This window comes from Pongo abelii, chromosome 8 (assembly GCF_028885655.2).
Source record: "Pongo abelii isolate AG06213 chromosome 8, NHGRI_mPonAbe1-v2.0_pri, whole genome shotgun sequence".
Taxonomy (NCBI): Eukaryota; Metazoa; Chordata; class Mammalia; order Primates; family Hominidae; genus Pongo; species Pongo abelii.
Window position 1 is genome coordinate 16,115,960 of NC_071993.2, and position 26,379 is coordinate 16,142,338.

The window sequence follows — 26,379 nt, forward strand, 5'->3', positions numbered from 1 at the left end:
ATTGTACTTATTCAGCTGATGTCCTTAGACCATAGTCCTGGACTGAGATCTGAATGTTTTGGAACAAGAAGCCCAGCCTGCTTTGCCTTTCTGTCTAATTTTACAGAAAACTAGGACAATGGCAACATGTCATCACTGAGGGCATGCTATGAAAGATTTATCTTCCTGTGTTCAAACAAATCATTAGATTTATCATTTTCGGTATCATAGGTCTTCATTGAGTCAAATAAACCATATTTTGTTTACTACACTGGAAAGATATAAATGCTAAATACTGTTTAACTTTATTTTATGAGAGTGAATATTATATTCTTTTTTCCAGTGACCTTTTATTGCTTCGTGAATAAAGAAATAGTTTGCTAGACAGAAATAGCAGCAAGAGACTGATGGAATTTATGAGCAGACAAACTCTCCTAAAACTGAAAGATAAACATGATAGTTTCAGATAAAAATAGAGAATTTTTCTGTACTCCAGTCTCAAAACTTTCACAAACTTTATATCATACAGGAAATAATATATAAGATTTAAATGGTAGACAACTCATCAATCTTTTGTAACAGAAAAATAAAGTCAAAACCAGTGATAGATATGAACTTTGCCAAACTCTTAAGCATTTGCTCCTTTAAAAAATATCATAAAAGGAACAGAGAAAAATGAGTTTACCTTTCACAAGAGAAAAACTATCCTGATAGCATTGGAAGGAAATAGTACAACATAGCGGTCAAGACTAGGACCTGTGGAACCTGATAGAACACTTGATGGTTCTGTGACTTTGGGCAGGTCTCCTGCTTTCTGAACCTCAGTTTCCTCTTGTAGAAGGTAGAGATCATATCACTTGCTATCCTCTAGTGATGGTAAGAAAGCTAAATGGGATGATAGACGTAAGACACGTAGCTTTGTGCCTATCACATTTTAAGCACTTGATACACGTTAGACATTATTATCACTTTTAGTTAACAGCTGAATTTTCTTGTCAGATCTCTGTAAACCATGGTGGCATATTAGAATTACGGCCACTCAACAAGAAGTTGTAAAAATACGGTCCATCAATCCATTCTGCCATCTCTCTTGAAGTGCTCTGGACAATCTTTTCTCGACATATTTTGTACTTGACATTGTATCAGAATATTGTAGTTTGAAAGAAACTTAAAGACCAAGTATTCAGGGATTTTGCTTAAGGTGTAAAAAGCTAAAAAGAATGTGTTCAGCACTCTTACAATAAAAAGATGGAATTTATATGAAATTTTAAACTTTCCTGAATGCATTAGAGAGCTTAAGTCACAGGGAAAGTCTATAGCTGAGAGTGGTAAAATAACAGAAAAAAATAAACAAAAAAAATTCCAGCAGTGCCGCCACAACCCTAAGCACAGAGTGTCACTAGAGGAATTTGAATTCTAGGGTGCACTCAAGGCGACCACAGAAAAACAAAATCAAAATCCAGGTCAAGTCATGGCTACACTGACTCAATCCCCATACTGATTATCTACCAAATTAAGATGTTGTGCCCATTTGCAGGCGCAAATGCTATTTATATCAGGACTGTTGTTTTATGCAAGATGTCTGACATTCAAACAAGGATTATGAGAAACATTAAGAGGTAAGAAAATACACACTGTCAATAAAATCAAAACCATACTCTAATATGCTCCAGATGTTGGAAGTCACATAGGGAATTTAAAATAGCTATGATTCATGTGTTAATATGATTAATAGTGAAAAAGATGCACCACATATGTGACTAAATAGGGAGTTTCAGCAGACGAAATAAAACTATAAGAAAATGATAACAGAAATAACGTCTTTGATGGGCTCAGTAGGAAAGACTGACACAGGTGACAGCTGACTGAGATCATTAAAGTGTTGAAATTTAAAAAGAAATTGTCAACCCCCATGTATATATGCAATGGAAATATCTTTCAATAATGGTGGGAAAATAAAGACATCTTCAAATAAAAACTGAGAAGCCTTCAAACAAAAAACACTCACAAAATTTATAACAAGAATATCTGTGTTTCAAGAAATGTTAAAGAAATTTCTTCAAGCAGAAAAAATATGATACTAGACAAACTATGATCTATGAAGAATGCTAGAAATGGTAAGAATAAAGGAATAGATAAAATTTATTTTCTCATTTAAATTGCTCTAATAGAAAATTATTTCTTTAAAACAAATAAGTAGCAATTCATTGTGTTTTAGCATTCTGTATATTGTGTGTAGTGAACTTCTTTAAAAAAGCCTTATGTAGTATGATTGCCATAGCAACCATAGTACAAAAGATGGACATGAGCAATTAGGAGTATACAATTATGAAGTCATTACATGACATGTGAAATTACATAATATTATTTGAAGACAGGCTGTGATTAATCACAAATGTATATTATGACCTCTAAGGAAATTACTAATGTCTTTTTTTTACAGAGCTATAAATAATAAGTTAATAGTGAACATAAAAATGGAATCATAAAGTACTCAATATATTAGGAGGCAGAAAAAGAGGAAGAAAAAACCAAAGAATAGATAAGACAAGTAGAAAAATAGAAAAATGGTATATTTTTATTAAGATCAACAACTGCATTAAATATAAATGGTATAATACATTATTAAAAGACAGAGATTGTCATATTGGATTAAAAATTAAATGACCCAACTTTATATTATTCACAAGCAACCCACTATAAAGACATAGATAGACAAAAATAGAAAATATGTTATAAAACACATCATTCAAATAAAAATATAAGTAAAGTGACTATATTTTTATCAGACAGAGTTTATTTCATAACGAGGAATATGAGAGATAAAGAATAATATTATCTAACAATAAAGGGTCAAGGTACCAAGAAGATACAATGATCCAAAATGTGTATTCAACTAACAATGCTTCAAAATATACAAGGCAAAAACTTACAAAATTATAAGAGAAATAGACAAGATTGCAATCGTAACAAAATTTATGCTTCTCTTTCAGTAATAAAACGAGCAGTCAGAAAGTCAGCAAAGATATAGAAGATGTGAATAACACTATGAACCAATTTTATCTAATTGACACTTACACAACACTCCATTTAGTAATAGCAAACTAACCATTCTTCTCAAGCACATATCCAAGATATTCTGAGCCACAAAAGAAAAATCACATTTAAAAGAATTGCAATCATGTGAAGTAATTTTTAAAAACGTAACAAATTAAATTAAAAATTGATAGCAGAAAGACATCATAAAATACCAAATACTTGATTTCAAGACTAACTATAAGGATACAAGTATAGAGATAGCCTGGGATTGATGAAAGGATAGACATATAGCTCAGTGGAAAAGGAAGTCCAGATATAGAATCACACATGTACAGTCAGTGGATTTTCAACAAAGGGGAAAGGGCAATTCAATGGGGAAAAGGTATTTAATGTAATAAATGGTGCTGAAATAATGGGCTATTCATATGGGAAAAAAAGTAAATCCTGGTTCTTATCCTGTACCATATGCAAAAATTAGCTATAAAATAGATCATAAACACACATGTAAAATGTAAATTTAAAACTTATAGAAGAACAGGTAGAAATTTTGTGACCTTGCATTGACCATGATTCCTTAGGTATAACAAAACACAATAAACAAAGAAAAAATTATAAGTGGCTTTCATCAAATTAAGAGTTCTGTTCTTTAAATGTCACTGTTAGAGAATGAAAAGATAAGGCAGAAATGGGAAGAAAATATTGCAAAACACACATGTGATAAATATCTTCCATCCAGCATAAAAAGGAATTCCCAAAACTCAATAATAAGAAAACAATCAACTCAATTTTAAAAAAGGCAAAGGCTTTCGGGGGAAAAACCCCACTTCACCAAAAAAATATATAACGGATAAAATCAGTAAACTAAAAGACAAGTCAGTAAAAATATACCTACTGAGGCCCAAAAAGAAAAAGGCAAGGAAAGTAAGATATGTGAAGCATGGTAAACATTCTTTAAAATTGGATAAAGTCCTCAAACAAGAGAAAAGAGAGAATAAGGATGAAATAATATTTAAAGATACAGCCAGGTATTTTTCAGAGCTGATAAAAAATATCAACCCATAGATTCAAGAAGCTCCTGAAGCCTCAGTCAGAACAAATATAAGGAAAACCACACCAAAGAACATCAATTAAACTGCTGAAAATGAAAGATTAAAAGAAATCTTAAATGGCTGTGCAGAAAAGGGGCATATTAACTTTAGAAAATAAGTACAAGACTGGCTGAGTTTACCACACACTATAGAAGCCGGAGGAAAATATCATGATTTTTTATAAATTTTTATACATTTAAGGAGTACAAGTGCATTTTTGTTACATGGATGTAGTGTGTGATGATGAAGTCTGGGCCTTTAGGGTAACCATCACCCAAATAGTGTACATTGTATCTATTAAGTAATTTATTATCCCTCAACCACTTCCCAATGTCTATTATAGAACCATATCATTCTTTCAATAATGATCACATTTTTAAACAAAGGTTAGAACTTTCACCAGCTGACCTACACTAAAGTAAACTATAAGAGGAGTTCAGTGGAAGGAAAATTAATTAGGGAGAGAAATGTAACAATATATGAAGACCCATGGAAAGGAAAAGATGTTTGTAAATTTAAATGATTAGTGACTGAACAAACAATAGATAATGTTGGGTGTTTAAAATATGTGTGGGATCAAACTGTGTGATAATAATAATACAAAGGTGTGAGAGAGTAAAAAAAGTTGGTATACTCTAAAACTCTAGCACTGGCTGAGTGGGGCTGCTGACACTTATAATCCCAGAACTTTGGAAAGCTGAGGCAGGAGGATCACTTGAAGCCCGGAGTTCAAGACCAGCCCGGGCAGCATAGCCAAACCCTGACTCTACTAAATTAATTAATAACTCTAGCATTAACTGGGAAGTGGTCAGGTAATTTGCATAACATTTTTTAAGTAAAATATCATGTTATAAGTTATAAAGTAGCCATTCATGGAAATAGGAAAAGAACGTAGAACTTGCTAGCTAATAGAGGGAAAAGGTGAATAATAAAGACCTTTACTAGTCAAGAAGACAGAAGAGAAAAAAGAAGAATATAAAATGGGAGGGGGTGAAAACAGAGAACATTTTAGATTGTAGTTTTAAACACAAACAGAATTGTAATTACATGAAATGCACACAGGCTATATAATCCAATTTGAAGGCTGAAATTAACAGATCGGTTACAAAAACCAAATTCAATGATAAGCTGCTTACAAGAAACACATCTTAAATAAAAGAACACAGAAATATTGTAAAGAAAAAAATGGAAAAAGATGAACTACAGAAACACTAACTAAAGGATGGCTTGTGTAGCCTTACTAATAATTGTCACAGATGATTAAGGCTTAATTGGAAATAAATATGAATATTTCATAATTATGAGTTTAATCCACAGTGAATATAATTCTAAATCTATATATACCCAATAACATAGTTTTAAAAATAAATTACATAACTAAAAGGACAAGTATTAAATTCATAATTATAATGTAAGATTTTATATGTCTCTCTCTATAGCTCATAGAAGAAACAGACAAAAAATCAAATATATCTATTTGAGATACCTAGTACAGTTACTGTATGCTGCTGAGGTTTCCACTACAGATGCAAGAAAAAGGGTCCTGTGGTTTCTGTCTTTCTGATTGACTAGTGAAGTTTGTCAAATGGTTTTTCTTCATCCATCAGGCTGATTATATGATTTTTCTTCTTTTGTCAGTTAAGGTAATCAACTAAATTAATTTTCAACTAAATGAAATAGTTATCAATGAACCACTTTGCACTGCTGAAATGAGACTCATGTGGAAATACTGTATTATCCTTATCTGCCTGTATTTAATCTTCTAGTGTTGTGTTTCAGATTTTTACAACTAATGCCATGACAGGGATTAGCCTCTACTTTAAAATTCTTGATAAACAAAGAATAAAAGGAAAATCTCTCATTTGATAAAGAGTAACTGCAAATAAAGCAGGTAAAGAACTTCATATTTAAGTATGGGTTATTGAAAGTTTTTCTCCTGAAATAAAAAATCTAAGATATAGTCTATTAGTTTATTTAAATATTATACTGGCGATCTTAGCCAATACAGTAAGACAAGAAAAATGTCATAAGTATTAGAAAAGAAGACAAAAAAAGGTCATTTGCAGATGACATTTTTGTGTTTACAGAAATGGTGGAATTAATAAGCCAATCTACAGAAGTCGCTCAATATGAAGTTAAAATACAATAATTGGTTGTATTTGTATCAGCGACAAAATTTACAAAAGTGTTATTATTCACAGTAGAATCTAAAATATCAAATAGGAATTAATGAACAAGTGGTATCAAGAACATTACTGTACTTTACTAAAAACTATAAAATATTATTGTGAGAAATTAAAGAAGGCCTAAATAAATGGAGAAATATTCATGCTCATAGATATGAAGATTGATATTGATTATCCATGAAATACTACATAAATTTAATGCAATACCAGTAAGAATTTCAACAGTTTGCTTGTGGAAATTTACAAAATAATATTAAGGTTTACATTTTATAATCAGAGAAAGCTGAGTTAACCAAAGGTCCAAGGATATGCAGGGAAACCTTGAATAATAAAATATAACAGAAGGATGCACATTACTAGGTATCAACCCCTATCATACCCATATATATCATGTGACAAAGGTGGCATTATAAAGTGGTGTTGAAAGAATGGGAAAACATTAAAAATTGTTTACAAAGTAGAGAAGAATATGTTTAGATAGAGAAATATTCTTAAACGAGAATCAAAAACTCTAAAAATAAAGTTTGGAAATCTGACCTCATTCAAAATATTTTCCATGCAACAAAAGAGATTGTATGTGATTTAAAAAATGAGATCAACTGTAGGAATGTATTTGTATACAACCAAAAGAATATTATATTGAACATTTGAAATGTTCAAGAAATCCTACAAATTCATGAGTATAACACAAAACAACTAAATAGAAAAAATAATCAAGTAATATTTATGGATGATATGTTAAAAAACTCTAAATATTCAATCAATATATGAAAGGCTGTTTAATCTTATCAATATCCATACAAATGCAATTTGAAGCAGCAATCAGATATAGTTTTGCATTCATTAAATCAGTAAAAATTAAAAATCCTGATAATATTAAGTGTTGACAAGCCTATGGCAGAATAGGCTCTCTTATATGTTGCTGGTGGTGCTGTTTAGAGAGCAGTTGGGTAATACAGACAGCCCCCAACATATAATGGTTTGACTTAAATTTTTTTGGCATTATAATGGTGCAAAAGTGATATGCCTTCAGTAGAAGCGATGCATCAAGTACCCATACAACCATTCTGTTTTTCACTTTTAGGTCAGTAATCAATGAATTACATGAGATTGTCAACACTTCATTACAAAATCGGCTTTCCATTAGATGATTTTGCCAACTATAGGCTAATGTGAGCATTTTTAAGGTAGACTAGGTGTATTCAACGCATTTTTGACTTATGTTATTTTCAACTTAAAATGGGTTTATCAGGTGATAACCCAACTGTAAGTTGAGGAACATATGTAATTTCCAGTAAAGTTGAGGAAACATATCCCCAGTAATTCCACTTCTGGGTATACAACTTCAAAAAAAATTAACAAGTATACAAATAATTGCATTATTCAATGTGACCTTGTATTAATGTAAAACTGAGAACAATATCAATGTCATCCATAGAGGATTAAAATGTGGTATAAGCATTCAATGAAACTGATACATCAATTAAAATGAACGAATCATTATGGATTAATCTCAAAAGCATAATTTAAGTGATTAAGAAAACAAGTTAAAGGATATGGGCAGTATATAATTCATAAAATTTGTAAAAATCCACACAATCATCTTCTATGTTATTAACACATCCATATTTGTTAATGGTATAAAATTAACCGGGAAGGAAATTTTCTAATTTAAGAATGGTGGTTACTTCTGGAGAAGAGGAAAGAGGTGTATAGTAGAGATGATTGAAGAGATGAGGGGATAATCTTGAACACTTTATGTCTCTTTAAAAAAGGGATCTCTGGTGACATAGTAAAACATTAATATTTGTGATATCTGAGCATTTCACAGATATTTCTCACATTTATATGTATATTTTTAAGTTTGAAATATTTCATAATAAAATCCTTAGAAAATTAGTGACCCTGATTGAGGATGGTAGCAATGGAAATAGAGATAGAAAACAATTCAGGAATCTGAACTGACAAAATTGTCATCTTGGCACCTGGTTAGCCAATGGGGTTCGGGAGAAGGGAGGGAGGGCAGGGAACCCAGGCAGATAACAGAGAGATCAAAGATGAAATGAAAGTGTTAATCTTAGGTGGGGCAGATGTTGGAGTGGGTGGGAGCGGGGCTGGATTTGAGGAATATGGGGGGAACATGGGGCAGGAGGCTTGGGAAGGAGAGGATGAGTTAAATTTTTAAAAATAGTGAGTTGGAGATGTTAAGACATGCAGTTATAGATGTCAGCAGAGAGTTGAAACATGCTGAAGTTAGGAGAGAAATTAGGGATGAAGCTCTGGTGTTGTAAAGCAATAGAACTGAAAACTAAAACTGTGAGTTCAATAAGTTCCCAGGAAGTGAAGTTCAAGAGATAAAAGAGAAGAACCACAGCAAAGTTTTTTGTACAACATCTACACTGTGGTATGAGCCTGCGAGGGGGCACCACAGAAGAAAATGTAAGAGGTTCCAGAGAACAAAAGCCAGCCTGGCCTAGAAGCCGAGTGGAAAAGAGAACCTCGTGAAGGAGTTGCGGTCTTGATGGTCAGTGTCGTGGAGAAGGGAGGGAAGGTGAGAATGGAGGTAAAACTGCTGTGTTTGCTATTGGTGGGAGTGTAAATTAGTTCAACTCTTGTGAAAACTGTATGGTGATTCCTCTAAGAGCTAACAGCAGAACCACCATTCAACCCAGAAATCCCATTACTGGATATATACCCACAGAGAATAGAAATCTTTCTACCAGAAAGACACGTGCACGTGAATGTGCATTGCAGCACTACTCACAATAGCAAAGACATGGAATCAACCTAAATGCCTATCAATGACAGACTGAATAAATAAAATGTGGTACATATGCACCACGAAATACTATGCAGCCATAAAAAAGAACGAGATTATGTCTTTTGCAGGAACATGGATGGAGCTGGAGGCCACCATCTACAGCAAATTAATGCAGGAACAGAAAACCAAATACCATATATTCTCACGAGTGGGAGCTAAATGATGAGAATTTATGAACACAGAGAAGGGAACAACAAACACTGGGTCTACCTGAGGGTGGAGGGTGGGAGGAGGGAGAGGAGCAGAAAAGGTAATTGCAGAGCACTGGGCTTAATACCTGGTGATGAAATAATCTGTAAAGCAAACCCCCATGACACGAGTTTGCCTATATAATAAACCTTCATCTGTACTCCCGAAACTAACATACGAGTTAAACACACACACACACACACACACACACACACACACACACACACATAACTGTTGTGTTTGGCAACTAGGAGGCCTCTGATGACTTTAGGAAGAAGGAGAGAGGATGGTGGCTACCAGGATGCTTGTCTGGCTAATAAATGTGTGCAGAAAGAATTGGGAGCAAAAATGAATCACTGCATCCTGGACTCTCTGTGGGAGCTGCTGTCACTGTTTCCACCCGTTCTGGTGGCTCCCCTGAGCCTGGCATTGCTCCAGACTCGGCAGATGCCCACCCAGCTGCTGCCATCCCCTCACCTTCCTCTTGTGGTTCTAAGCTGAAGAGTATTGGGGAAGTGACTCAAAAATAAAACTGTTTATCCTGGCCCTGCATAAATAAATGTCACTTCACTCTTCCCTGCCTCTGAATCACTGATATCCTGTATTTTGCTGATCTTGTTTATCCTTGAAGTTGTCCTCAAACATTTCCCAGTCTCCTGAATTGCATACAAAAATAACGAATATTTTTAAAAGTGTAATTGCTGTTGTTTGTTATTTTGTCCTGCCACTGTGCTTCCTTATGCCATCTGGACTGGAGGTGGACTTGTTAAAAAAACACCCAGAAAGGACACTCTCACTAATCTGAGGCTTAAAGAGAGAAGGAAGTCCTTAGTCTCTCTCCCCAGCAAACAGATCTTTATAGAGTTTCCTGGTTGCACAGGCAGCCAAGATGTTGCTAAATCTGGGAAGCTTATCGAGAGCAGTCTGAGACTTCTCTCCACAACTGTATTCAGTTACACATGGTCTGTCTGTTGCTTTAAATGAACATCACAGGCATAATCATAACATACACCTGTATGGAACTGTGCACTTTTCAAATTAGTTCCACACACAAGACAGAATTTCATCATCCCCAAAACTCTGAAGTCCTGAGACTCAGAGAGGCTACATGATCAAGGAGAAAAGCATGTCAAGTTGGATGGTGCCAGGACTTCCAATTCCCCATCCAGTGCTCTGCACCAGTGGATCATCTTCAGCAGGCTTCACCACTGAGAGGTGAGATATGACTTTGCCTACAACAGCAATTAGGAGGGGGGAAATGAAAAGGTCAATTTCCACCCCACATTGACAGATACATGATTGAGTCATTATTTCTCTGTGCCAAAGATGGAACAAAATGTATCCAGCAGAGTTCCTTTTAAGGAGAGCATTGTGTGTGTGTGGACAATGTTACTTAACAAGCCAGCCTTGGTAGAATCCCAGATCACAACTGGTTTGAGTTTGCCCTCTACCAGGCAAGGAGGGGAACTTCTTGATTTAATTGGGAGGAGAGGAAAAAAAAGAAGTAAAAATATACGGGAACAGACCCAGGGAAAGACCAAAGTCTTTATGTTCTGTATTATTATTATTATTGAGACAGAGTCTCACTCTGTCACCCAGGCTGGAATGCAGTGGTGCAATCTTGGCTCACTGCAACCTCAGGTTCAAATGATTCTCCTGCCTCAGCCTCCTGAGTAGCTGGAATTACATGTATGTACCTGCTGCTGTGACAAGTAACCACAAACTTAATGGTTTAGAGCAATACAAGTTTATGATCCTACAGTTCTGAAGGTCAAAAGTCCAAAATCACTCTCAGGGGGCTAAGGTCAAACTATTGGCTGGCCTGTGTTCCTTCTGGAGGCTCTAACGGAGAAAACATTCCTTGCCTTTTCCAGCTTGTAGAGGCTGCTGATATTCCTTGGCTTATGGGGTGCTATGGTTTGGCTGTGTCCCCACCCCAATCTAATCTTGAATTGTAGCTCCCATAATTCCCACATGTTGTGGGAGGGACCTGGTGGGAGGTAATTCCCATCAAGCAGGTAATTGAAGCAGTGGGGCAGTTTCCCCCGTACTGTTCTTGTGGTAGTGAATAAGACTCACCAAGCCCCTTTCGCTTGGTTCTCATTCTCTCTTGTCTGCTGTCATGTAAGACGTGCCTTTTGTCTTCTGCCATGATTGTGAGGCCTCCCCAGCCATGTGGAACTGTGAGTTCATTAAACCTTTTTTCTTTATAAATTACCCAAGTCTCAGGTATGTGTTTATCAGCAGCATGAAAACGGATTAATACATGGGGGCATCACTCTAACTTTTGCTTCCACGGTCACATTGTCTTCTCTTATCTTTATCCCATATCCCTCTTAAAAGGATCCTTGTGATCACATGGACTGCACTTGGATCATCCAGGAAAACTTCTCCATTTCAGCATCTTTAATTTAATCACATCCATAAAGTCCCTTTTACTATATAAGGTATCTATTAGGTTGGTGCAAACGTTATTGTGGTTTTTGCCATTGGCAAAAACTTTGGATTACTAAAAATTTTACTAAATTTTAGTTCATATCCAACTCAAAGCACTTCTTCTCCCTATCCTATAGGATAGGATAGGATAGGAGAAGGGGAAATTTTACTAAAATTACTAAAAATTACTTTGGATTACATCCAAAGTATCGTGGTAAAAACCATGATAACGTTTGCACCAGCCTAATATTAACAAGTTTCTTGCATTAGAAGGTGGACATCTTTTGGGGGTGTGGGGGAGGTAAAATGCAGCCCACCACAGAAGGTGGCCACAAAAATATCATCAGGAATATTTGTGATCATAGTAAAGTATATGAATGACCATTTTAGTAAACAGGGAACAACCAGCCCAATCATCTGGGAAATCTCCCTGTGGGGTGAAGAGTTGATGTCAATATACATTGATACGGTGCCACATACATGCCAGGATTTGGAAGGTGAGAGATTTTTGATCCTAGCTATGGAAAAAAATATATTCTGTTCTCCCTCACCTCCTTTGTACTTGTCATTCCTGTCCCTCTCCTGGAAAATTATTTAGCTTTTGGTTCTCTACTTAGACATTCGAGGAAATTTTATATGAGACACTACATCCTTTCGAGACAGGGAACTCCCTGACCTCACCTCTTTCAGGACGGAAGAAGGATTTTCTCCATGAAACCAAGGGAGGCAGATTCCAAGACAATCACTTGTAAAGTCGATGAGCCTCTGAACTGCATTTCCACTCAGATGGGTCCAGGGCTATCTGTTCTGAAACTGTAATGTGTCTAATTCTGTGGGGCTCTCTTGGAGTGGAGGAAAGAGAAAGATGCCAATGACGATTGCAGGAGCAGTATTAAAACAGCTTGTCTTCCCACTACTTAGCATGATAAAACTGTGGAATTCCCATGGCTCAAATGGACACGGAGGGCTGTCACAGGTCAACTCGCTAGAATTCCATTGAAGAGCAAGAAGATCGAAGCAGCTGCAAGCTGTGGGACAATCCACTTGTGTTGTGAGCTATGCAATGGAGGGAGGATGATGGAATTGGTCAAGTCAGAACTAATCTCCTATGTCTAGAAACTGAATAGTGGTGAGGTTCCCATAGGTCCTGCCTCAAGAACTTGCAGGGGTGCTACACGTGAGCACCCATTTATACAACCTGAACACACAGCCCCTAACCACAGCCCCCACACAGTGGTCATCAACGATGTGCTGGTCACACAGAGCACACCCACAATCAGGCAGCCTTAGGTGGAGCAGTGGCATCCACAACCCCTGAGAAGCAAACACTTATTTAACCTTTTCTGTCTCTTCCCTCTCACTAATTCCCCACAGAGAAGGAGCAAAAGACCTCAAGAGGAAGGGAGAAAAGTGTTTGAGAGCCACATCATCCCCCTATACCCTTCTCTAGGGAGAAGGGAAAAGAAAAGCTTTGAGTTGGATGTGAAACTAAAACAATTTTAAATAAATCAGACTGAATCTTAAATATTGGAATGAGAAATTTCAAATAACTACCATGTGTCTGCAGAAGTATAGAATGTGGCCAATATGATATTAAAGGAGCCTGTTATTGGAATAAACCATTTCATTTTTATACCCCAGGAAGTTGAGTCCAGTACATAAAGTAGTTACAGAAGCATTTAGGTCCAGGATTATATTTAATTTTTTACTTTCACTGTAAGCTCCTTGAGGGCGGGGGACTACCACGTCATAGAAAATAATAATTGCTAGGAACTTAAACCTACTCAAATTACATCACAAAGAATGTGTTTATTAGAAGCATAGTGGGCTCACTGAAACAGAAGAGGAGCTGATAAAGCAAGCCTTGGAACAAGGTAACTGAGTACCTCAGCAACTGCGAGTTCAAGTTCATGGACCTTCAAATGAACGCTTCCCCAATAATGAGATTCAGCCAACATTTGGCTCAGTCTCTCTATATTTTACTTCAAAATGAGTAGAAAGAAAGGACTTAGTAAAGGGAGAGAGGGAGGAAGAGACAGAGGAAGGGAGGAATGAAGGTAAGGACTGGGAGAAGGGGAGAAGGTGAGGCGGGGGTGGAGGTGGGGTGGCTGGGAGGGAAGGAGAAGGGAGAGAGAGGGAGGTTGGGAAAGAGGGTAGAGAGAGAGAGAGACTTAGCCAAGTCTATGGACCTGTTCAGTTGAGGTTAGATGAGGGATTGGTGTGGTTACAAACAGCATGTTCAGGTTGTATAAACATTATTGGATCATTTAATAAATGGAATGTGTTTGCCTTGAAAACTTTAGATTGTATCATGTCAATTCATGATCATCATAGTGCCTCAATATCTAGGGTGTCCATGTCTCCCAGTTAGCTCAAAGGGCTGTATTTTAAATAGGGTTATATACGTAAAATCCTATATCCCACTTGTTGTCTCATTGAAAGTTTTGAGATGGTTATCCTGAGCAGCCTCTTCCTCTCCTCTTTTCATGACATTTAAATATCTGGTGAAAATCAGTTTGTTGTTTTGGCATATCATATAAAACATCGAGAGAATAAGAAAACAACCCAAACCATAGAGTCAGGGGTAAGAATGGTAAGGGAAGAGTTCATCCCATCACATCAGAAAAATGTCAATTTTTCAAACTACCAACCTCCTTGACTCCAGAAATTCTGGTGTACACCTAGTGTGATATAATTCCACCTCCCATCTGCCCCCAGTCTCTCCAGAGCACTTCAGAGAGGTACAACAAAATTGAGAACATCTGAGCTGAGTCACTTATTACCTGTGAACAATTAAGGGAATGCAAGATGATAGAGAACTGTAATTATATCATGAAAGGGACAAATTGACAGGAGATATTAATCAGGGTGGCTTTGAGTCTAGACCTTCTCAACTAAGGAAAATTCCAGACTAGCTTTTACAAGATTGTCCCTACCTGATTATGTTAAAGTTAATGGCTTTGTCTTTAAATGTTATTTATAGACAATTTCAAGTTCACATTAGTTATTCGTGCTTTTAAATTCATAAAGACTTCTACATAAACCTTGATAGAGATGGGAGGAGAGGAAACATATGGACGTGTCACAAGGAAGGTTCTGCTATAGAGAAGGCAGATATAAACTTCAGATGTCAGAAGATGACGGAAAACTACTGCACAGTGAACACTTCCTCGTCTGGCACAGAGCCAACTTGTGACTCGTTTAGACTGATAAACAAGCTCTGATCTTCGAGCCTCTGAAAAGTTTCTTGCTTTTTCTTTCCCATGCATCAGATTCAAAATTGCATTGTCTTCAGTTATTCTGTCAAGGGAGCTATGAGAGATTATGCAGGAAAAAAAAAGAAGTAGAAATAGGTAAAATTAGAAAGTACCATCAAAAAGTCATCATAATGCAGGGCTTACAGTGGAGGAAAGACTCCATAGCTTTCCAGTAAGATCAGGGAGAATTTCGTTAGGATAGAGAAAACACTGTAATGTTAAAAGACAGGAAACTAAATCTTCATCAAAAGCACTATTTTATGGGCGGGATTAAATCAGTGTAGATTGAAAATACAAGTGAAAAAGTTGATTAGCATTACATCAGCGCTTTCCTAGAGCATAACCATAGCTGTGTTCCAATAAAACTTTATTTGAAAAAAACAGCTGATAGACCAGATCTAGCCTGTGGGTGTAATGTACCAACCTTTGTGGTAGAGAACTCAGAGGGGTATAAGATAAAATGCAGAGGAAGAAGGATTAGAAAAGAGACCTTGTATTCCTTCCTAGGTGCTCTTTTACTGTGTGCAAAAAGGCTTTTCCCATGCTTCTCAAACCACCCTATAAAACTTTCACGAATAAGTACATACTCAGAAAAAAAAAAGTCATTATAATGACGTAAGTGGGCATCCAAGCCCAAAATTGGGGTTTAGCCCAGGAGGGTTCTTGGCTTTGCCTAAGAAAGAATTCAAGAGTGAGCCAGTGGTGCTAGACAGCAACTTTATTTTTATTTTTATTTATTTTTTATTATACTTTAAGTTCTAGGGTACATGTGCACAACGTGCAGGTTGGTTACATATGTATACATGTGCCATGTTGGTGTGCTGCACCCATTAACTCGTCATTTACACTAGGTATATCTCCTAATGCTATCTCTCCCGCCTCCTCCCACCCCACCACAGGCCCCAGTGTGATGTTCCCCTTCCTGTGTCCAAGTGTTCTCATTGTTCAATTCCCACCTATGAATGAGAACATGCGGTGTTTGGTTTTTTGTCCTTGTGATAGTTTGCTGAGAATGATGGTTTCCAGCTTCATCCAAGTCCCTACAAAGGACATGAACTCATCCTTTTTTAAGGCTGCATAGTATTCCATGGTGTATATGTGCCAGATTTTCTTAATCCAGTCTATCATTGTTGGATGTTTGGGTTGGTTCCAAGTCCTTGGTATTGTGAATGGTGCCGCAATAAACATACGTGTGCATGTGTCTTTATAGCAGCATGATTTATAATCCTTTAGGTATATACCCAGTAATGGGATGGCTGGGTCAAATGGTATTTCTAGTTCTAGATCCTTGAGGAATTGGCATACTGTCTTCCACAATGGTTGAACTACTTTACACTCCCACCAACAGTGTAAAAGTGTTCCTGTTTCTCCACATCCTCTCCAGCACCTGTTGTTTCCTGACTTTTTAGTGATCGCCATTCTAACTGGTGTGAGATGGTATCTCAATATGGTTTTGATTTGCATTTCTCTGATGGCCAGTGAAGATGAGCACTTTTTCATGTGCCTGTTGGCTGCATAAATGTCTTCTTTTGAGAAGTGTCTGTTCATATCCTTCACCCACTTTTTGATGGTGTTGTTTTTTTCTTGTAAATTTGTTTGAGTTCTTTGTAGATTCTGGATATTAGCCCCTTAGACAGCAACTTTCATTAAACCAGAGCTGCTCTTTGCAGAGCAGGTCGACCTCATAGCCAGTGCACCCAAAAGTCAGCACTTGTATGCTATTGTTTAGCTGTATTTATATCTACCTTTAATTACATGCAAATTAAGGGATTGGTTATTCAAAAATCTCTACAAAGGTGGCAGTAACTTCCAGGTTGTTGCCATGGCATTTGTAAACTGTCATGGTGCTGCTGGGAAAATCTTATGCTTATGAGCAGTGAAGCCAACTAGAGGATGCTTTTGGCATCATTTGCTGGTTATGGCCAACTTCTTCACTTCATCCTCTCTGGACAGGAAAATAAGTCCTGCCAGTCTCCTACCTCAATAAGGCAAATATGGATACATAATACACACACACATATTTATATATATAAATCACAGCTGATTGATAACAAAAATAACTCCTCTAGTTCCTGAAGATGGAGTAAGGCAAGGAAGTGCACCTGCCTCACAGGACACTGCAGTCACACTGTACTATATATGAATCCATACATGTATTGTCCTCATGCATGCTGTCACCCCCAAAGCCCGGCACCCATCCCCTCTTTCTCTCATGTAACTCAAGCTTGAACACTCAGATTTAGGGAAGTCCAAGGCACTCATTGATGAATTGTAAACCAAACTCTCTCTCACCTTCTTTTGACTATTGCACAAATAAAAATATTAGGTAACTCATGAGGAAATGTGATTTTCCTGGAATTAGCACAAAGATGACATAGATATGGTTTTCTCTTATTCTGTAGGTAAGCAGGGTTTTTTTTAGTATTTATTTATTTATTTTTTAGCTAAAGAACTGCTGTGGTGGATAAACTCTCACAGGGAAACCTAATCATGTATAACATGGATCAATAGGGAGCAGACCCTCTGTGTCCCCCCAGAATGCAAGGCAATTCCTTGGAAACCTTCAGGTCTACTGAGCACATCTGAAATCAAGTTCCCCAAGGAAGTTGAAGCATTCGAAGAAGAAGTCTCCGCAGTTGTTCATCTAAAAATACCTGCGTCAGTTCATGTGGAAAATGGTCTTATAGAGCTGTGGAATATCGTGATCTGCCGATGAGGTCTCTCTCTGATATTGTCACCACAGTGCATAGCAGAATTAGTGGTATTACATTTTCCCCGTCTGTGAAATGGGAATAATAATACATATCTGTGACTTCATAGAGATGACTGAATATCATTCACTAAAATGAATATAAAAGCACATTGCAAACAATGAAATGTTAAATCATCTTTGTTCTTTCTCCTTTCTATTTTTGACAACAGAAGTCAAAAAGTGGGGCCTATTGATTTAGATGAAATGTAACTTTAATAGAATTAGCAGAAAATAACCACGGATATATTTTTCTCTTCTTTTCAAATGATTAGGGACACAGTAAAAAAAAAAAGTTCATAAGATGTCTGCAAAAGTCAGTTCAATGTTTTTTCTCTTCTACTGGAAGTCACCAAAAACCTAATGTAAGATGAAAGCAAAGAAGGTAAAATCTATCTTCAGTAATCTTTGGAAACACATCCAATCAACGGTTGGCAAAATACAGGTGAAAGCCACCTAGACCAGCTGAGATCAGGCGAAAGCTGTGCAGAAGAAAGTGATGATAACCATGAAACTGGCAAGAGGGCTCAACATCAGCACCTTAAGAAAAGCACCAGCAAAAGCACACGTCTTAAAATTAAGGAGCGATGTTAAAGTACAGAAACCGTATTTCTTGCTTGCAAAAATGGGTGTGAGAACTTGGATGAGAAGAGCTGGTGGTAGAAACCATTTGGCATCTGGCTTGATTCAGAAAATGTAGGCAGGGCTACACAAAGAATAATCCAGAGAAACCATGTCAGGAGTTAGAAGTCACAGAGATGTAAAGAATCTCTGGAATGGGAAACTTGTTTAGTCCAGAGACTGTTCTGGGCCCTCTCCTTTGCCTACCCTCTCATCCCCACCCCACACGTGTGTAAATATCTGCTCCAGAGAAATTCATCTCATTTTATAACAAGTAAGAAAAAAAAAGTAGCCCAGAATCAACTCAAAGATATCATAAGAAAAAAAAACCTAGGGGAAGGAGGAGGGAAGCAATATTTATTAATAGAAAAAGAAAATGCATAAAAAGTAACCATGGTACAGAAGAAAATGGTAACAAAATGTTTTTTTCCATAAATTTAAACCAATTGAAGTCAGTTTCTAGGAAGGAAGAACAAAAGCAGCAATATGAGAACTCAGATGATGAAACAATGAAAATCAGCAGAGTACAGGAAAGAAATAGGAAAAAAATGTCACTTCAGAAGGGAAGACAAAACTGAAAGGAATACAAGAGACAACAGGTGCAATGAAACAGTAAGAAAATAAGATGTAATCAAAATGAAAATAAAGAAACTTAAAAAAGTATTAGGAAAGAGCGATAAAAGAGACAAGCGAAGGCGGCTCAATATACACATAACTGCAGCCACTGATGAGAAAGAAAATATTGACCAAAACAATAGACTAGGAAAAAAACATTTAAAGGTACAATCTTAAAAAACTGCATGAAATAAAGATGACTTGGGCCTACAGTTTAGATGGCCACATTGTACTGTAAAATTGTCTCAGAACTTTACATGTTAATACATACGGTAAGGCCAGGCACAATGGCTCAGGCCTGTCATCTCAGAACTTTAGGAGGCTGAGGCGGGCAGATTGCTTGAGCTTAGGAGTTCAAGACCAGCTTGAGAAACATGGTGAAACTCCATCTCTACAAAAAACATAAAAATTAGCCAGGTGTGGTAGCTCATGCCTGGAGTCCCAGCTACTTGGGAGGCTGAGGTGGGAGGATTGCTTGAGGCCAGGAGGTCAAGGCTGCAGTGATCCATGATCATGCCACTGAACTTCTGCCTGGACAATAGAGCAAGACTCTGTCTCAAAACAAAACAAAACAAAACAAAAATGAAACAAAACAAAACAAAAAACAAAAAACTCAAAACAAAAAAACCATAGAATTATTCAACTCTAAGCGCATGCAAAGGGTCACATCACTATAAGGTAGGATGGCTACTTAATTTATCATCCAGACTAGGACACTTTTGTGAGTAAAAGGGACAAGGAAAATGCTAAATACAGTGAGATGCTGAGACAGGCATATGACAAGACTGTCTAGGAAAAACCAGGGCCTGTAACCACACTACTTTAAGAGAGAAACAGTGGGCTCACATCAGGTTTCTCAACATAAAGATAGTAGAGCAACATTCTAGATTTTCAAACTAAAAAGTCAGAAATTTGATACCTAGAAAGTTCTTGAAGTATGTAAGACAAAGAACATGAAACATACCAGAACTCAAAGGATACTCTCCCCCAAGATGCACTTGAATAAAATATTAGAGGATGTCTTTGGCCAAGCAAGGGATGATGACAGAAATTATGGTGAAAGTACTGTTTGTACACATGGAAAATATTTAATTGATGAGCAGATCAACAGATGTGGAGATTGGGGTGAGAGGAAGGAAAGGAAATATTGTTTGCTCTGCTAATGCAGAGGTACCACAAATGCTAAAAATTGGGAAAAGAGAAAAAAGTGGAAGGTAGAGTTACCGATTCTATCATCTATGATCGCAAGGAGTTAAAGGATATCATTTAAAGACAACAAGTGTGGTAATAAAAGTTCTTTTTCTTTAAATAAGAGTATTTAAGAGTACAAAACTAAACACTAAAAAATACTTCTGACAAAAACAGAATGGTGGAAGAGAGAAGGGAGGGAGAGTAACATGAAATTTAGTGATCCAATCAATGGTTTAGGAGACTAAGGGTATTATATAATAGTATAAAAAAGGAACTTTTAATACCAATTAAAATCCTTACACATAAAAGGAATTCAACTTCAACAGAGCAAAGCAAAACATAATGAAACACTTTTAAAACACTATTAAAGAACTCTTCAAAATGGGTAAGAAAAAACTAGCAACCCCATAGAATGAACACAGGTCATGAATGGAGTTCACAGAAAAATAAATTCCTTCCTTTATAGTAAGAGAAATAAAAATGACAACTATCCCAAGATACTATTTTCACCTACCATAAGGATAGAAATCTAAAAGTTTCATAATCTATTCTGTGGGTGAGGTTTGGGGAGAGGCTATTTAAAATATACTTTATTTTTTAAGAGCAGTTTTAGGTTCACAGCAAAACTAAATGGCAAGTACAGAGATTTGCCATCTAACTCTGTCCCCACACATGCATGGCCTCCTCCATGACCAACATGCCACATCAGGGTGGTCCATTTGTTACAATCCATGAGCTGACATTGACCCATCATTATCATACAATGGTGAGAGTTTACATTAGGATAAACTCCTGGTGTGTACATTCTATGGATTTGGACACATGCATAATGTCATGTATCTACCATTAAAGTATTATACACAGAAGCTTCATAGCCCTAAAATCCTCTGTGCTATGCCTATTCCTACCTCCCTAACCCCTGGCAACTGCTGATCTTTTTCCTATCTCCACAGTTCTGCCTTTTCCAGAATGTCACACGGTTAGAATCATACAGCATATAGCCTTTTCAGACTGACTTATTTCACTGAGCAATATGTATTAAGTTTGTTCCATGTTTTTTAATAGCTTGATAGCTCATTTCTTTTGGGGAGACACTTTTTTAATGGAGTATGGCTGCAACACTTATAAAGCATAATTTTGGACACCTACTGCATTTACAAATGCATCAACCATTTGATTTAGCTTCAGTGGTGAGCTTACACTGGGGAGGGCAACGTGTAGGTTATGTCCTCTAAGTACTGGGGAGATATGGAGATTTATCAGTATGCAAGTGATATAATTAAATTAGCATTTTGGAAGAGCCAAGTGGTAACAATATGCAGGCTGTTTTGGATCAAGGAGAAATAAAGTCAGAGTAACTTGATTAGAAGACTGTCTTAGGCATAAGATGATGAAGGTAAGAACTAAAAGGGTGATGATGGATGCTAAAAAGAGATGGTTAATAATTTTGAAAATTCCCAAGAGGCCTGGCATAGTGGCTCACACCTGTAATCCCAGCACTTTGGAAAGCTGAGGCAAGAGGATAGCTTGAACCCAGAAGTTCAAGACCAGCCTGGGTAACATGGCAAAACCCTGTCTCTACAAAAAATACAAAACAATTAGCTGGGTGTGCTGGTACATGCCTGTAATTCTAGCTACTCAGGAGGCTGAGGTAGGAGGATTGCTTGAGCCTAGGAGGTCGAGGCTACAGTGAGCCATGATCCCGCCACTGCACTCCAGCCTGGGTGACGGAGTGAGAACATGTTTCAAAACAAACAAAATAATCTAAAAACATTTGTGCATCTCTTAATAAGCATTTATTTATTCATTCATTCATTTAACTAAAATTTATTTAACTCTAACATGTGCCAGCCTTTAAAATTGATATTTACACATTGGGTTTAGCATAAAGCAAAAAAAAGCAAGGGTAAATATGTTACAACATGTTGGAGATAAGAGTCTAAAGCTCAGATGAGGGCTTGTGCTTAAGACAGACTAATGTTGGAAAGTCACCGTCAAGGAGATAATGGTTAGAGCAAGGAAGCAGGAGTGGTTCACTCTTTTGTACACTTAAGGAGAAGAATCAGAGGCAGAGAGTATCTAAGAACTGGATGTGTTTAAAATTATGGGGTAGCAGAAGTAATAGAACTCAACAAAACAGATACAAACAGTAAGAGACTCAGTCATCTGCATAGCCAGGGAAATAAAATGTAGAGAACATCCAAGAATGAGAAGATGATCAACAATATCCAAGTTCATAGAGAGGTCTCCAAGAAGAGGTCACTGAATTTGACATGAAATGTTTCCTTAGTGATTTTAGAGTATAGAAGCAGAATTTCAAAGACCTAGTAACAGATGTTGAGAAAATGTAGGTAGTGGATAGGAATTATGAATTTGAGAGCTAAAAGTAAGGCAAAGCATAAGGAGGTTAACAGAGGAGGAAGGAACTTCAAAATATTTTTAAGGTAAGTGGGAAACTGTGCATGTACAAAGACACTGTGAAAGGTATCAGTGAAAAAGCAGATATTTAAGAATCAAGAGAGGGAAAGATATAATCACGGCACTAAGCTCTGGGAGACCAAGTGCGTTTTGATCAAAAATTATGAGAGAAATCATATACCATCCTCCTAGGGATGGAACTAGCCCTGGAAATAATAAAACAGAAGAAAAATATCGATTCTAAATCATTGGATCAAGGCCTACTTATTTGAGAGATTCAGATGAAATCAGAAACAAAGTTGTAAAACAGAATACTGTTACTATAAGTTTTGTCCTCTGTGTCCCTAAAGATTCTGGAACATAAAGATATTTAAACTCAAAGGGTACAAAGTCATGTAGCTCTACTTAAAATCATGGAGAAGCATCCCACCAAACCAATACCTCCTCTAATGTAGATGCAATTGAACCAGGTAATGTTGTGGATTTCAGTGATAAGAAAGTGGCAAACACATCCAATATGCACTATACAGTAGATAAAATGTTAAGAGCTATTCCTACATAGAATGACAGAGCAATTCCATCATCCAGTGAAGCATAAATACTGTGCTATCTAATCCTCTTGGTTGGAAAACCAGCATTCTCTATTTGTTTCTCTTTCCTTGTATACTATGGGTGAAACATATTAAAAAGCATCTATGGATATGGTAGACAAATTATGCATATGTCTGCTAGATACTCAACAACTTTTATTTCCAAAGCAGGAGTCTATCTAGTGTCATCATGACTCTCATTATTAATAATACTTCACGAAGTGCCATCAATCCATTAGCGATGAGAACCTGGGCATCTAGAAAATTTCAGTGTGATGTTTATATTTTACATTCCAAAGTCGACAAGGAAAAGTAATTGAAAACTTCATCTCTACTGTTTCTTATTCTTCTACGCTTGTGCTGGGAAAAATGACCCCAAGCCTGAAATTACTATCATAACAAAGGGATAAGCTCGACCAGTGAAGAATCCATGTGAACAGAAGGCCCTTCTGGCAGGATGGTAATGGACTGCCACCTACATAAATTTGCCACATATGTCCAATAATGTCACATAATGTCAGATGCCATTATTTTGTTTTACAAGAGTCACAAATGTAAGTCTCTATTTTTAAATGGATACAAATTTTTTAGCCATTAAGTCTAGATATTAAGATTTTTGTTTATATACTTGTGCTTTATTAATGAAAGCCTTCTAACTAATTTCAGACTCCAAATCAACTGATTTTGTAGGATTGTAGTCTACCTATAGTTGTAGATTTAGAGTTTGCTGAGTTATAAAGTATGTCATTTTAATCACTAATGGATAATTTCAATAAGCATTAAATATCAGTTTTACTAGAAGTATATCATCATACTGTGAGTGGCAACCTTCACATCTGAAATAAAACTAAAATCGATATTATAAATTATCTTAACTAAAGTTGAGACTACATGGAGAATTTTACTTATTAATCATCTGCTATCCCTATCTCAAACTTATATACATATACAAACTTTCTTTGAGATTCATTCTTATATATTTATATGTCTTCCCTCTTTTTAAGTAAAACTTATCTATTTCTACTTTGATAAAAACACCTGTGACATATACCCATCTAGTATGAAATATGGCATATTAAATCTATTAAGGACAGGTATGGTGGTCTATTCATTTTTTTTTTTACTTGATCTAGTCTTTCATGATCATTAGCTGATATTATTTAGCTCCTGCTATGAGAGAGATGTTCTGCTAGGCAGTTGAGCTATGTTTGTTTAAGCATAAGACCAAGTCCTTTCCAAGCATTTTCAAAATAGGTGGGGAAACAAACTTAAACTAAAAAATACTTTAATTGATAGAAGGAATATACATAAAGCCCCCTGAAGGAGGTAAATGAAGAACAGAGCCAATTAAACATGTGAAGACAGAACAGCATGAATGAATTAACTTGTTCACACTCCAATTATCACACACCATTGTACGCCAAACAAATTAATTCAGTATCAGTAACAACATGCAAACAACGAAACACAAAGGAACATCATCCCTTATGACAGTAGGATCTTTTCAACGTGATTCTCAAGAAATGTTACACTTACTAAGTGCCTGACACTGTACACATGCTATCTCATCCGTTCAATTCCCCAGGTAAACCTGAGGAGTGAACTCAGAAGGTCAACAACTTCCTGAAGGTCATTCATCTAGTAAGTGAGCCCAAGTCCAAACCCAGTTGTGTCACATCAAAGCCAATGTTTCTTCCATTGTATGTCTCTGTCTCCTTTAAAACATAAATCACAGAGGGCCCCTTTTCATCAAGGCTTATTTCTTCACTGAATAGACCCAGCCTGGGTCAGATCAATGTCTTTTGGATGTTACTAATTACATTTAGTAAAGGTTGATATAAATCACGACACTTTGAAACAGCTTATAAAACTTTCCATCTCCAGGCCGGGCATGGTGACTCATGCCTGTAATCCCAGCACTTTGGAAGACCGAGGCGGGCGGATCATGAGGTCAAGAGATCGAGACCATCCTGGCCAACATAGTGAAACCCCATCTCCACTAAAAATACAAAAATTAGCTGGGCGTGGTGCCGCCCGCTTGTGGTCCCAGCTACTCCAGAGGCTGAGGCAGGAGAATCGCTTGAACCCAGGCGACGGAGGTTGCAGTGAGCTGAGATCGTGCCACTGCACTCCAGCCTGGGTGACAGAGCAAGACTCCATCTCCAAAACAAACAAACAAACAAACAAAAAAAAACTTTCCATCTCCAATACTCTCACAGGCATTTTTTGGAGTCCTGGGTACATGCACTTTCCTACCTCTCTTCCCTCGAATCAGTCCAGCTTAGTTACACAATGCTCACCACTCAAATTAACCAATGCTTATACCAGGAAGCCTCTCACAATCCTCCTAGATGGGCCAAATGTTCTTCTTAAACACCCAGGGTTTTTCCTTGGACTTCTCCTTTCCAGTCCAGCACATAAGAAGCTGGAGTTTGGTCGCCCCATCCTAACGACAAGTAAAAAGCTGAACAAACTGAAAAACCAACTCTTCTTAGATCCATAAAAAGTGAGGTCAAAGGCTAACCATTGCCCCCAAAACTTAAGAGACCAACAGGCAAATACAGAGAATCACAACTTACCACAGCCCAAACGGCCCGGGAAGCAGTGCTGGGAGGGGACAGCTGAGCTGTAACTGACCAATTCCTGGAGGCTTCGAATGGAGGAGTCTCAGAGGTGAAAACTTCAGGGAGACCCAGTCACTGGGAGGCCCCACACTTTTGGGAATTTTATGTCCTGGATCTCTACCAGGTCCTCACTGTGAATACTGTAGAAACATCCCCTCACTCTCCAGCAGCTGCAGGAGAAAGCAAGCCATTTTGAAATGCACCAGAGCATTCTGTGCTCTTAACAAGGTTGGCCCTCAGGTGAAACTATTTAACCAGAGCCTAACCTACTAGTTTTATCAGAGACGAAGTGACCTGGGGAAGGGAGTGCACAGGGAAACCTTGTTGGAATGTGCTTGACTTTATTACACTTTGCAGATATTGTGGTTTTGACAAATTGAAGGTTTAGCAACTCTTCATCAACTAAGTCTGTTGGTGCCAGTGTTCCAACAGCACATGCTCACTCTGTCACATTCTGTTAATTCTCGCAATATTTCCCACAGTTTCATCATTATTATAACTGTTTAAATGAATCGATGATGAACAATGAAGGAATGAAAGGAAGAGGAGAAGTCAATAAAAAGTCTGAGGGAAAAA